Here is a 15590-nt window from a genome sequence, read left to right on the forward strand (position 1 = left end):
ATGGTCATTATAGAGGCGTTGGACAAGATGACATTTAAAGGTCCACTCCAATCTAAACTATTCTATGATTCTACTTCAGTATCTTCCATTATAAAATTTAGCTGGTTATAGAACAACCATGCTGGCTTTATGAAAAAAGTAAAATTGACCAAGATGTCTTCTACAGTATTCCATCTCAATCAGAATTGCAGGAAAAAAAAGTAGTCAGTCATCTATAATAAGGAAGCTGAGGGAAGTAATGTTATTTTTTACAGTATTAAACCAGTAGTAACACTCATTAGTACTAAAGAGGATGTCTGAATCAAAAAGCTGTAAAGATCTTAAAACTAACTGGAACCAGAGCTTTTGCTCTTTTTATTTTTTTGGGGTAGGAAGAGGAAAGGGAGAGCTGTGTTCAAGCATGTTCAGTATTCAAATGACTGTCACCCCTTTCCTGGTTGCATCATAGTGCTGCTCTGTACGTTTAGTCAGTGCTACTTTTGGATTTTTTTCACACAAGATCATGTGGGGCAGTGTAGACATGCTTGGATATGTTGCTCATGTTAGAACCGCCACTTCTGCCTGCTCCTTATTGCACACTCCCGCAAAGGAATTTCAGAGGCAACACCTTCTTCCAGTTACTAAAAAGTTTACTGATGCACCAGACTAATTGCAATACTCCCCTCTGGAAGACACAGACCATGACAGCTAGTGAGAAGTCTAAAGACCATCCTAAAAGAAGATCTCTGATAAGATGGATGCCCTTTCTACCAGAGGTATTATCTTAATGAATCCAGACTCAGACTACTTTGGGATTTAGTCTGCTTCCAAATTTGGCTCACTCAGTCAGTACTGGAACACTGATGTTGCCTACCTGCTCTGAAAGCGATATAGAGAAGATATATGCACTTCTTCTGAGTTTTTAAAAAAGTCATCTTGTATGACTAAGAGAAATATTTAGTCCACAGATGGAGCATTACAATCCAAACACACATTCTGGAGCTGAGGAGGGAGAGAATGGACAGTTACGTGCAATATGGTCATTTCTGTAGCTGGTCATGCTGCACACAGGCAGCACTCAAGTGTTAACTACACACCAGCTCAGCCAAACAATGGAAAGCTTTCAATCCAAGAGCAGCACCACTAATGTAAACAAATCCATTTCTACTGGCAGCTAGTGAGGTGAAGGAAGAAGTAGTCTCTCTGCACTCAGAATTTGCAAGAAAAGTCTATACCTGAAGCAAGCATTTCCCTCTCCTCCTCTCTCCTCTTTTCTAAACAAAGAAGTTGTTTCATGCTTTTCTGAAAGGTCGACTGCCTGAGTGGTAATATAAGCTTAACCCAGGCTATTTAAAAGTTAGCTTGGCAACAGACAGTGGTCATTAAAACTGAGAGAAGATCAGTGCCTTGGTGGAAATAAAATGAAAGTAGCATGCGTGATAGTATTAAATAGAACCATTAAATAAAACCATTGAATAGCTTATCTTAAGCTGCAAATCTGACCATGAATTGCAGTACAGACACTGTCCTCGGGAAATAAGCGTCATTTAAGAGGGAGAAGGAAGGAAGGAAGGGAGAAAGTGTTGATATCATAAACAGCAGTGTGTGAAACTAACTTAATGAAAGCATGACCTTAAAAGGAAAAAATGAATTGAATGCTTGTAACTAATACACATTATTGCATACAACTCTGTCAGCATTTCTGTAACCACAAAACTAAGGAACTTCTAACTGTGCAAAAAGAACTGGAATGAAACTTGGCAAACAGAATCTTGGCCTGGAAAATTGCAGAAAAGTTTGGGTTTTTATTTGGAAGAAAGTTATTCTGTGTATGCAGAAAACACACACAATTCTTATTTAGTCTGAAATAAACACTTAAAGAGCCAAATTAACGAATAATAGAAAAACAAGCACAAGATCAATTAACATACTGGCTTTTTTAAAAAGCCAGTAAGTTGTGTCAAAGTGTATGGAGTTTCTCTACAAATATTCAGAAGTGTTAATGAATGTGAAGGAAGTCTATTGGTGTTCTAAGATTAAAAAGGTACACAAGCCATATTCAGGATTTTATTATTTCTCAGTAACACGCTCAATTTTCTAAATTCTGTCATCACTATTTCTTATTACCTTTACAAGCACTCTCTTAAAAAACTACATCCTCCAGCATCCTTAAGAAGTAGTAAGGGGTATTTGCTTGGACTTTAAAAAATAATTCAATAAAATAAAGGTAGTGTGTTGTTAGCGAGACTAACATGCAAGTAAAATCAACTGCATCCACCAAGACTGGAAAAGTAGGGAATTTAGGGTGAAGATTCTGTGTGTTCAAGAATGTGTCATTCCTTCTGCTCTTTAACGGTAGGGTCAGGAACATGTAAATTAGTATAAAAAGTAATCTGCCGTCATTAATAAACTTTCCTGTGTGGCAAGCTCTAAGGTGAGCAGAAGCTTCACCTTTCCCTCCAAACCAGGATGGCAATAATTTATTAATTATTTTAATAAGAGATATTCTTATCTGATAACTGACGTTAGAATTTGGAGCCTTGAGAACATCAAACATCACCAGATTTACATACCCAGAGCACCCAGATCTTGTAACACCAAAGGCTTGCTTGGTTTGGCCCTTATGATCTACTTGAATCACTGGATGCTAATGTTGATTCACCAGTGATCTCAGGCAATTCTCCAGAAAGCATTATGTTTTCCTTTATTCTGCCTTCATTCACAGGAAAAAACCTACAGAATTTCAGTATTTTGAGGAAGATGACAAGAGCAGAGGCATAAAGTATACTAAACTCTCCTCCTCATCTCTATTACTTTTATCCTTGTAGGACTTGAATGTGGAAACGTTCAAGGCCAGGCTGGATGAGGCTCTGAGCAACCTGATCTAGTCGGGGATGTCCCTGCTCCTTGCAGGGGGGTTGGACTAGGTGACCTTTGAAGGTGCCTTCCAACCCTAACCACTCTATGATCCTATGACTTAAGGCTTACCTCTGCCATTACAGTAATTAAACAGCAGCAAATAACAACAACAACAAAAATCCGTATTTATTTGAACATTTCACATCCTCCTCCAGCTCTATCCAAGGTTTGTTTTGGTGTTACTATAGACCTGTTCGCAAACATTCTCACTGTCCTAGGCTTGCCCTCACTACAGATTTGAGAGTCAGCAGGCATGAAAGTGTCCTATTCCCACTCTCAGCTTGAATAATCTAGGTGTTACTGCAACGTAAGTAGTAATGAGATCTGCTAGACAGTAAAATAGTTTTGCAGGAAAAGAAAATACACATTTAGCCAGGTTAAAAATGAAAATAAAGTAGAAAATACAAAGTAAAGAGCAACCGTCCAACAACCACAAGCAAACTAGCAAAATCACCTGATTATTTCCTTTTGTAATCTCTAAATACTACAGTCAGAGTATTCAGCCTGTTCAGAAATAGTAACTTGTAGGATAGAGTACAGACTGTGAGAAAGAACACTGCTCAGCTGAATCCGGCAAAACACAAAGGAGTAGGTTCCATCAGATAACCAGACAGAGAATATGCAAATACAGCCCGACACGGCATGGGAAGATGACCTTTAGAAGACGACCTTTAGGCCAAATGAAGGAACAGTCACTATTTCCAAAACGAAGCACACACTGAAGTCAGTGTAACACAAAGAACAGATACCAGAGAATGTTACCTCAGAAAAATAATCTGAGTGTAAAAGTTGGTAATTCCTCCTGAAGAGTAAATCAATTTTCACATCTTAGTGTCTACATAAAAGTAAAGTAAAGCAGTCACACAGCAATATGGCAGCCCTATTCCTACACGTTCCTGTGCTGCGATTCTTGTATTGCATTAGGAAAGCTGAGTAACATCAGCCACAGATTTGTTCTTTCATCCAGTAAGATATATACTCTCATCCTCCTTCTTCTCTCTAGTGAAATTGCAAGAATTTTTAATTTACCAAAGCTACAAAAGCTGAAATTAAAGAAAAAGTAGCGACAAGTAATTAGGCCTTTCTTTTGACAGGAAAATTGGCAAGACCCAAAATGTGCTTGTAGAAGCATAGTCCATTCCTGAATCAGTAAAGCTTTTGCCTCTAATAGGTACAAGATGAACAGAAATTATGATGTAAAGCTAACTGAATGCAACTGCACACAAAACTTTGGTCTCATCAAGTTGGGTCCACCACAGTTTCCCACGGACTGACATTTCAAAGAGTGATTACCTTGTTACAATAGGGTTGAACTAACATTTCAGATGTTCTCCCAGTAAACGCACTAAGAGAATCTCTCCCTTGTATTCAGTCACCAGTTTTTAAATTTAATTTTATTTTTTAAACAAAAAAAAGTCTATCTTAATTCCTTTCCTCATTTTAATTCCCTCCTCATTGAAATAAGGCATTAAAAGGTGATTAAGGTGAGGCTTACATGATCACAGACCTATTTCCTTAAGAAAGCAGGCTACAAATCAGAGCTTCTTTTGAACAACAGATTATTATTTCATACTCTTTAAATTTGCATTGCAAGGACAATACTTTGCACTTTAAATTCTTGCTTTAGAAAGACCTGTGTTGTAAATAATTTAAACGCTAACAAAAAGATGAAGCATGATGAGGCTTTTGAAGTAGGCAGTATTCCCATTCCTTGATATGGGGAAAACCTGAGGGCAAGAGAGGTCAATCAACAAGACCTACCCAACACTGTGAAACAAAACCAGGTTTCCTGACTTCTTGTTTACTGCATGAAGCTACTTATATTCTTGAAAATTATACACCTGAACAGCATCACTGCTTCTGGGAGCAAGCTAGATCCCACAGAGCAAAGGGAGAGTACTTAGCTTGAAGAGCCTGTCCAGAACGAAACCAGGGCTACTGTGGGGATGCTAGTAGGTGTGAAAAAGTTTAATCTTCAAATCAGAAAGTCTCCATGCATATGATGGAGGGCTAACTATTTGCAACAGATAATGTTATTTTATCTAATGAAGGTTTGAGAAAACTACTAAATCAAGACAGGAAAAGCGGAACAGAAGAGTCACCATAGCCCCATCTGAGAACAAAAAATTAAAAGCCGAACTACTAACAGCACACATTTTTATTACGCAATTTGAACCTCAGTAGTCCAAAACTCAGTTGTCTGTCTGATCAACAAATCTGGGGATGCTGAAGTAAAAAAAATCTTTCATTCTGTCATTGAAAAAAAACTTCAAAGATCTTCAGTTTGCACATCAGTAGACTAACCTGAATACACTCTTCTACAGGAAGGATGGCAGCCTGAACACAGAAAAAACTAAGCTAAACCCTCTATCCCAAGAAGGGCTGACAATGTCAGGCATAAAACAGGACTGCAAATGAGATAAGGAATGTGTGCACCTAAAACAGAAGCTAAATTAGAGGCCACTTCCTGTGGTACTGTTCCAGCTAATTCCACATCAAGGACAAGACATAAAGGTGGGAAAAAGACTACAGCATCTGCTTCACACACCTGAATATCTGGCAATATTCGGCAGACTTGCACACTTACTTAAGTACTTCTAGACGATCTATTAGTTGGTGCTCACACCAGCAGCAGAAAAGATCATTTGCTTCATAGTAAAAAAAATCTCTAGCAATAAATTCACTGATTTACATGTTTTGCAACTTTAGCGCAGCACTTCTGTCTTTAAAAGGGAAAAAAGAAAGGAAAGGAAAAAAAGAAAACTCACATCAACTGTCTGGAAGTGGCAACCACAAAAAAGAAGTCCATATGCCGGAAAGTGCTCTTCCCAGCAGAAATACCACTTAAGCCATCAGCATGACTAAAGCCTTAATGATTGTCACTATCTCTCTTTGCCTAATGTCAAAAAAGCTTATTTACAAGTACTTCCCTTTTCTTCAGTGGCCCCCTACTAGAAAGGCAGAAGAGACTACCTTAGATGTTTCTAACACTAAAGAAGTAATTTGATTTTGGTTAACCTGTGGCAAACAATTTGGAGATTTATTTATTGTTACAATGAGGAAAATAAATCCTTAAAACATCCCAAAAATACCACCCTCACCAGACACCTTACCATTCAAAAGTTCCTTCAACACATCCCAAAGATTTCCAGAAAATAATAAATCAATCCCCATGAACTTAAGCAACAATCAGCTCACTTTCTATGACATTTAAAGGAACTTTTAAGAAAGAATGAAAAACAAATAGGGGGGAAATATAGCTTTTGTGTTATTTGGGGCAAGTATGCCAAGTTGGACCTGGTTAGGAGAGCCTCAGATTCTAGGTTCAGACACACAGATCAGTTGAGCTGCCTCAGTAGCACAGAAGGAAAACAGACGAGGATGGTACATGTGTGGGATGAGTTGTACTTCCTGAACTGCGAGAGAAGAGAAGTAGTTATTTGAACTATTTGAGGTGGTGTGGCTGACCCATACTGGTGAGTGCCTAAATAGCACTTAAAATTTGTTACACTGTAACCTAGCTAAATTAATTACTTTAAGCAGCATAAAGTTAGTCAAGATTCACAACAAATGATTCAACAAATGGGAAGGGAAAGAAATGAACTGACAGGCTTGACAATGAAAAAGTGGTTGCCAAGACAAACACATTTTCCCTGCACTCATTAACGCAGTGCTCTGCTCAGCGCAGGACTGACGAAGGTCTCCAATCAGAAACATGCAGCACACTGCTATCGCACTGAAATAATTTAAACAGGTAGTTGCCGATTCAATGATGCAGAGGGCTCCTCCATCTGCAGGGGCTTTGGCAATCCCAAAGCACACGCATTAGAAGTGATCAGAATCTCAATCTTCTTTCCTTTACATGCAGGGTCAAAATACAAAACAGTCGAAGAAAAACCTTAAACCTCCACGTACTATTCCTGCCATTCTACTTCTGTAGCCATCATGTAAGATCTTATTAAAAACCTGTAAGGAAAAAACAATTATAACCAAAGATGCTACTTTGGGACAGTTCCCAGTCCATCAGTTCTAGCCTCTAAAGAGCCCTGAACCTCACTAAAGTCATTGTCAGAAGCAAACCCTGTGGTTACCTCCTGGATTAGCATCCCCTGCAACACAACCATCAGTAACACTGACTCCCATGCTTGCACTTCCAGAAGCTCAGTATTTCAGCCAACATACCTGACATCTTGGTAACACACAGATAAACTAAGCAACTGCTACTTTTTAGAGTGAGTTGAGGAAGGTAAGCTAGAAAGGATAAAACTCAGCATGTGCATGAGCATTTCTCGTAAAATAACTGCTGTCTCTGTTCTTCTGGTATGGTCTTTAAAGGATTAAATACCTTTAAGGTATGAGCCTGGAAACTAAAACTAGCAGCCACTGGAGACCTAAATCTATGGACATGGACTCAGTTATGATGCTGGTTTTATGACCATAGAATACCTTCCACATCACCATACAGGTTTTCTAAAGTCCTCTCTGTACAACAGGCTATAAATATCACCTGTGGTACAGATTGAGCTGCAAATGCTCATCATCTCCCTTTCCTCCCTTTTCCTCGCACTCCCATCCATCAACAACAAAAAAAAAACCCAAAACCCAACAAAATAAATTTTGCCTTTATTAAGAGTTACTAGCTAACCTTCTCTTGTAAAGATGCTCTATTTGACGTGCATCTAACTAAACTCTGAAGAACTTGTTCTCTAATTGCCTGTAGTTGTGGCAGCTACCACTTCTATTTCAAAACTGACAAAGGACTTGTGAACCTGAAACCTAGCTTTTCCAATTACATGTCAGCATGTCAATCTAACATAGAAGACCTGCAAGACTTCTACATCCTTAGATTATCATGAATACAGAGATACTTCATACACCTCCATAGAAAGAGGTCACATAGTACGTACAGTATTTTCCTCTTGCTATCAGGGACCATTACACTGATCCAGAAATAAGAAGGTAATACTCATTAGATCTTTCAAAGGCTATGAACTAAATGAAACAAGTGAAACTGTAAGGCAAGGCAATCAGAAGGTAAGAAGTGGATTTTCAGAAGTAATGAGTACCTGTGATTTCAAATAGATTTGGACCAGAAGTTATACATTCAGTACATTGTTTTAAGAGTTGGACTGTGTTTTATTGCAGCACAACAACTAAGCTGAACACCTGGTAGCTAGCACGTGGCAGAAAAAACTCTGTTCAAGACAAAGACTTTATAGAACACAATGTCAGTTGGAAACCAGCAGCACAATACAACCACACCCTTCAAAGTCTGCCATAAATTGGCAAGATCAGCATACCCTGACATTCATAAACATGCCAAGAAAAGTCTTCCTTCAAGATCTCCCTGAATCTGATTACTCTATTATAGGGAAGAAATTTCCATCTCTGTACTTTGCTTACTATTTAATGAGCTAATCACTAGGTGATTCACCGATATCTAACAACAGGTATTCCTCATCCACAGCTTGCGAGTTTGGATCCTCTGAATTCTCGGTGCAGGAGGCAAATCTGAGGTTAGTCTGAAGTGCACTAAGACAGCCTTCTTAATTGGTGTTTTTTGAGACACAAATATTCATTTAATGTGAGCTAAAAAAGTTTGCTTAAAAAGGCTCTGAACTGCAGTTACTCCTCAGCCAAGACAAAGAAAGAAATCAAGATTGAGTTAATATTCCTGTTCGGCTTTGTCTGTAAAGTGCTGATGGAAAACACTAAAATTGACACTCCTTTAACTTGAGCTTAATATGACTTGGATGATGAAGTTAGCTTTTAAAATATGCCATAAGGTTTACAGTCCCCAAGAGATATCAGGTTTGTCCTGGCAGTTAAGGATCTTTTTAAACTGATTATGGGGCCTTTTGAGTACATTGACTTGTAACTACACAGACAGCACACGCCTACTGAACTTTCAGAAGAATCTTAAAAAGGTCAATCGCATCTACGCATTTCTACCTCAGTCAGAGCTTAAATCCAGTACTTGAGTTCCGGATACAAAAGTGTTCCTAGAACTCAATACTCAAGACCGGTGTCCTGGAACACTACCTTGTATTGCAGGGACATAAAAAGTCAAGTGTCAAGCAGAAACAGTCTCTGCTTACAGTTTATTCTCATGAAACAGGCAGCCTTGGAAGGTAAATCACCCAACTTTGGTTATGTTTCACCTCCTCTACTTTGTAAAAAGCCACCAGGAATGCTTGTAAGGGAACATGCTGATGACACAAAAAAGGGGAAGGTTAGTGTAGAAAAAGAAACTGAAGGATGTAAGTCGGTGATACCACAAACAGCTGAATGTATCTAATAGTTCACTGCTCCTCAAATGAGGAAGGTCTTGCTTTCTTCTTATCTCCTGTTCTCAGCCTTAGCCTTACAGGCCTTCCTCTCTCTTCTCCATCATCTATGCTATTCACTGGGCCCTCCCTGAACCCAGTTCAACTTGCTAGGACATAAGAAAGCTACAAAGCTTTTCCAGAAGTTTTCTAACTTCTGAATACGATGAATTGGCTCAAAAAACAGGTCAACCACAGAATTGGTGAAATGGACACAGCAGGAATGAGGGCCTGGGAGCTTTTAGATACGCCCTGTAAGGCTCACAGAAATGCACTGAGATACGTATTTCTGATACAACTTATTTTATTTCTGATAAGACTTAGCATTTTAACCCTTAAACTGGACAAATAGATCCTACTGTGTAAAAACCACAGGCTCAACATTCCCATAATAAGCAGAACATACTTCTGTGAACAGCATTTTTGTAATACGAAAACCAGCTTAGAAGTATGTGATGGTCATTAATAGGACAGGCCAATAATCATTCTGATCTCAAAAACTTCCAGATTAGTTAATATAAGTGGAAGGAAGGGGGAACACAGGAAAAGAAAGAATTAAAGGAATAATCATCGTATCTTCTTAGCAGGGAAAAAAAAAGCAGCCTTTTGATGCCAGTAAAAAGGATGAGGTAAGCAGGGGGCTGTCTGGAAAAGAAGAACATGAGTACTTAAAATTAGCTGGAGTTACATAGTCGTTGCTTGAAATAGTGTGTAAACTGACTTACTGAGTTGCCCCCAGCAATTCTGTAACAATCCATAGTTGCAATACGTTTTTTATTGTAAACAGTTTAAGATGCACCGGCTTGACTTTTTGAAATTCTCTTAAAGGCACAGCTTCCAAACCCCATCTAGTGGTGTAAGTGCCTTACAACAGCCTAATTAATCAAGACCGTATTTAAGCTTTTCCATACACTGTTTTTTAAAAAAAAGAAACAATACAGTTGGTTTTAGTTTAACACCCACCTTAAAGAATGGCATTACTCATACATTTTAAAAACAGAAAAATAAGATTTCCAGAATCACCAGTCAACTTGTAATCACGCTGGACTTACATTAGTTCTATTTTAACAGCGCTTCATATGCTATTTTTGAGGAGCCAGCCCATCACATTCAGATCTTATTAGTATACTGGGGGAGAAGGGAGGAATCTCAATTGCTGCAGTAAATTTGAGACAGAAGAGATATCAAGCTGTGAATGAACTTTGGGAAAAAGCAAAATGAATCCGCCTCTATATCCTGACTCAGTCAGCAAAACTAATCAAATTATGACTATTTGAAGGGAGCTAAACTTTTCACAATTCAGAGCTGTGCAACTGTCTCTAAGTTTCCCCATGCATGCCAAGAAGTGCTGGCTTTTCAATTACCTTCTTCACTGTAGTAGCTGAGCATAAAGCACCCCCAGCTTCCCATCAGAAAGTTAACCAATTTCACAGTATATGAACAAACTCTACTCATAATCAGGACTTTTCTTCCTAATCTTAAAAATACTTTTTTTTTTTTTCATTTGTAGAAGTGTTTAATGTTGCCTGACTGAAGTGGACAAAACCAACTCTCCCGGCCGGAGGCATGAAACAACAAGCTAGAAGACAAGTTCTCCTATAACACAACTGGAGAAGATAAGTGTATTTTGGAAAAAAAAACACTCTGGTTTAAAAATTCCCAGATTTTCCTGATAAACAAGTAGGTGCAGGTCATTTGTTTCTGACAAGCAGTAGAATCTATATCTGAATTCTCTAACCTACTAGGATATCACTACTCCATTCAAGATTGTGAAAATTTAAAGCTATTAATTTAAAACTGCACAATTAGCCATATTCCACTGACTGCCATACAAGTTTAATAGTTAAGAGCAAGTCACTCCTTTTCTGACAGTGCATCATCAAGCTGAACAAAGCTAAAGAAAAACTATACCCCAACTAAGGAGCCTCTGCTGATTAAAACCAGAAATTCGGTCTTAAACCTGATCCCCTTCAAATAAGTAAAGGCCAGCTGAATCCTGGGGGCTTATCAAACCTCACCTATATCTGTAAAGAGTACTACCGCACCGATGCTGTTGGCCATAATACATGTTCTATGACGATATTGCTAGCTACAGTACTGCTATTGGCCACAAACAGCTGGTCTTCGGAATTCCAGGCTTTTAGTTTGCTTTCTGGATGTTGGGGGGAGCAGCAGCAGGATTCCCGAGAACAGTCTTCCAGTTATGAAGCTGCCTCAGTTTAACTCTGCTTCCACCTGAGCACTGACGGTAAACAGGACAGTAGTTGGGGGAAATGAGTTTTACACGAAGTGTTATACTAGCAGCAAATTATTAACTACATATAACCATTTTAACGTTCCTATACTGGAGGAGTGCTGCAGTCCCACCTTAACCCAGTGGAAGTTACTATTTTGGCAATCCAGAGCAAATATGTAAAAGTATCTGCACTTCTTACCCTTCTTTCTATCCATTTAATCCCTAATCAAAACCCTTCTAGCACACATCACCACAGAAAAGCTAAAGTTTACCCGATCCAGTCATTTCTGCTAGCACCACAGGTGGAATGATAGGACTGAAAATCTCTCCCTCTGGCCGCAGTGCTACGAAGGATTACATCAGTACTGAAGGAAAGGAGGAATTTCTCTTGACAGCTTAGGGCATAAAATAAAGTGCCTCACAAGTGAACTTCATGTGCAACAATGTAAATAAAAAGGTAAGCCAGGGAAGGAATAGACAGACCTGGCAATTTTATACTACAGTTACATATTGTGCTATTCAAGAATTCCAACAAGTTAATACTTCCACACTGTGTCCCCCCAAAACCTCTATTCCCTCATCCTTCCTACACTTCAGGCAGTGTTACATTTTCTTGGATACTGATGACAGTATAAAAGAGAGCTTTAAACCTGTAGAGAAGCAAGGATTTCCCTCATTAGCAGACTTTTTTGACAATGAGAAAAGCAGCTGATGCAGTAGCCCTTCTTTGCTGTGCTAGTGTTCTGGCATGCAAGTCACACAGGCAGCTCCCTGTTTATCCCTAGATTATGGAGAACTTCAGGGCTGTTGAACACATTCTGCCTACAAAATTCAGCCAAAACTGAAACTACACTTTGTGTCCTTTATTATTAAGAATACGGAAAATATACACAAACTCCCTCACATATCAACTTCACTTCTATGTAAAGTCTATCACAAGTACTTACAGCATTATGTGGATTATGTCATCCTTAATAAAAAACTTTATTATTTTTCCTGATAATTAAGTTCACAGTGTATTTTCCCCAGAAGAGATTGTAACAAACTAAAACGCACAAATGAAAATCTAAATTCTGGCTGCCACTTCCTCACTGAAGTAAGGATTATATCTTAACTGATCCTCAAATGAATAAGACAAAGTGAATTGGCCCCAAGTATGTTAAAAAAATCAAGTTCCATATTTCTAGATTAGCAAACTAGATCTGCAGATTAGAGCAGGAGTTTTGGCAAATGCTCTGTTTCTTTTAAAAATACTAAAAATCCAGTCTGCTTTGTTTAAATATGAGGGACTCTGGCTTTGGCAGCCCACTAGTGGGACACAGTTCACTCTGAAGAGTCCTCTTCCCTGAGAGTTTCCTGGGAACAAACTGTAGTGGTAGTGGAGTGCTTTAGGACATTTTCTTTCCCTCAGCCAAGTATACCCTTCTCACCACATTTTGGACACATCTCCCATCAAGAAAAGGATGAAAGCTGATGGCTGTCCCAGAAAAATGTCAGCTGAAAGCAGACTTATCACCTGCTTTCAGCTAAGTTACAGCTTCCTCAGCCCAAGTCAGAGGGTCTAAATAACAGCCAACAGCATTTACTCTGCGAGGAGTAGCCTGTCTCTTACTATCCACTTTGCTGTTTCTGAGTTCTCTGGGAAGAGCAGGCTGCAGGCAGGAAGCATGTGCCTATTTTGCACAACGCACCACACCTAGTATGTGCAAATGCTTCAAATTCAGTGCTTAAGGGAACACCTGCACGCTATAGGCAGTGTATGTCCAGCTGTACAATAAGGGTGTTGCACAGATTTCTCTACGCATGTAAAAAGTGGTGTGACCTATCCACCGACAAATTTCAGCACTGTAGATGCAAGTTATGATGTTTAACTGTCACCGTTTAGCTTTTTAATTGGAAAGATTTACTTTGATCAGGTTAGGACCAGAAAAGGGTAGCTCTTGTCCATCAGATGTAAGCATACAAGCTTCCACCTCCTTAACTTATGCAAGGCCCTCAAGATGACCCAGAGGTTATAACATAAGACACCCTTTCCCCTCCTCTTTCATCATTCACAAAAATACTGTAGAATTCAGATTTGTCAAAGGTTATTAAGTCTTTCATACTGGTGCTAAACCTGGAGAAACACAAACTACTTGTCAAGAAGCATTACCAATTAAATTCCGTTACAGCTATTTTATATTTGACATTAGAAAGAACAATGCCACAATACAGCTAAAAATGCGTGTCAAACATGTGAGTAGGCTATTATTCCATACACATCCAGTAGCCCCCAACAAGCTCACAGCGAGCACTTTGCCTTGTGGTTAAGACTGAGGAAGGCAGCAGGACAGCATCGAGACTGGAGACCATCTGGTTTCCATGACCCAATAGCTGCTGGCACCCCAAGCAGCAGATCATAACACTTTTATACACAAGCTGAATAACTTCTGGAGATCAAAGTCTTAATAAGAATAGCTAAAAATAAGAAAAAGGCACTACACCTGCTATTAGAAAGCAGTTAAAATTTGTAAGAGTGGAATTCCTTACTCAAGTGATATGCTCCTGCATTTATCAGGGTCAACGCTTGTATCCTTAGTGATACTTACTTCCTCTTTCTGTTCCTGTTAGCCTTGAACAACCTTTCCAGGGGTGATCACATGTCACTTTGCTACCCCAGTGACAGACTTCATCTAAATTTTGCACACATACAGAATTTCTATTGATATAAGCTGTACCACTCTACCAACATAATTTCTTTTATATACACACTAATGTGATGGTTTAGCCCAAATCACCACACAGCTTCTCGCTCACTCTCCCCCTCCCCAGGGGGATGGGGGAGAGAATTGGGAAGGAAGGAGAACTCGTGGGTTGAGATGAAGACAATTTACTAAAATAAAAGGGAAAACTACAATAATAACAGAATATAAGGATATTAAAAAATATACAAAGTGAACAATATGTGTTTTCTCACCACCTGATGTCCCAATGACCGATACAGCCCGTCCCGAGCAGCGATCACGGAAACAAACCCGAGCAGCAAGCAAAGGAGCAAAAGGGAGCCAGCAAGGTAGGGGGAACGATGCCAGCAAAAACAAGCAGGAAGGATGGATGCCAGGAAGGCAGATACCCACCCTCGCCTGCCCCCACTTATATACTGAGCATGACGTTTATGGCATGGAATACTCTCTTTGGCCTGTTTGGATCAATTATGCTGTCTGTCTTTCTCCCAGCTTCCTGCATCTGCACATTAGCGAGACTCGGAAAGCAGGACGGTGTCCTTGGTCTCATTCACAACAACTGGTATCATCAGGGTGTTTATGAACATTCTTCACACACAAAATCCAAAACATACCAGCTACTGAGAGGAAAAATTAACTCCATCCCTGCCAAAACCAGGACAACTAAGAATAAATGTCTGAAAAGAGAAATGTTTTGGTGTAACTCCCTTTTGAAAACAAGACCAACACAACCTGCAGAAGTTCTTAAATCACAAAAATGAGGTAGAAGCTGAAAAACAAATAATCCTGCAAAATCAGTATGGGGCCAGTTGGCTAGCAAGAGGAAGCCAGCTTTGTCCGTATTAGTTCCCGCGGAAAACACACACACGAGCTGAATTTAAAATGACAGAAATTTTATGGGAAAAAAATCAAACAAGAAACATGTTTTGTAAGAGCAAAATAACTCTAATGTCTTGTGTTTCTCTCCCTCTATCTAGTAAATGCTGAAGTTAGTAAGTAACTTTCTAACATCAAACTAAGACCTAGGCGTAAAGAGTTTGACAAGGATATGAGAAGACAGCTTAGGCAACTTCCTAACTCCCTTCCAGTTAAATTTTATCAAGTCTAAATTAAACAGCAGACTGTACAACAGCTGCCAACAAGGGCTCTGGTAAACTTCACAAATGTGAGCAAGCTTTAGAGCCATCAGGATCAGCATGCAAATTCCGATTCAAGCTTAAAAATAAAAAATCAATTCAAACCGTTAATGTTTACAATCCAAAAGTAACAAACCCTCCTGAAACCGTAATTTGACTGCTATTGTAATGGATGTCTAAACATTTTAGAATTTTTTTAAGCCAGTTATAATTAACGTCACATGAAATTGCTTTTTCTCTCTGTACAGTACAAACCCAATAAGAATTTTAG

General features: G+C 39.1%; 1 protein-coding gene across 1 annotated transcript in view; it reads right to left on the reverse strand.

The window, feature by feature from the left end:
- The window catches only part of DCAF5 (DDB1 and CUL4 associated factor 5), a 79254-nt gene that overhangs the window by 39521 nt on the left and 24143 nt on the right, over nucleotides 1-15590 (reverse strand). The gene's annotated exons all lie outside the window — the stretch shown is intronic.

The sequence above is a fragment of the Chlamydotis macqueenii genome, chromosome 5 (assembly GCF_036417535.1).
Source record: "Chlamydotis macqueenii isolate bChlMac1 chromosome 5, bChlMac1.mat, whole genome shotgun sequence".
In the NCBI taxonomy this organism is placed as follows: domain Eukaryota; kingdom Metazoa; phylum Chordata; class Aves; order Otidiformes; family Otididae; genus Chlamydotis; species Chlamydotis macqueenii.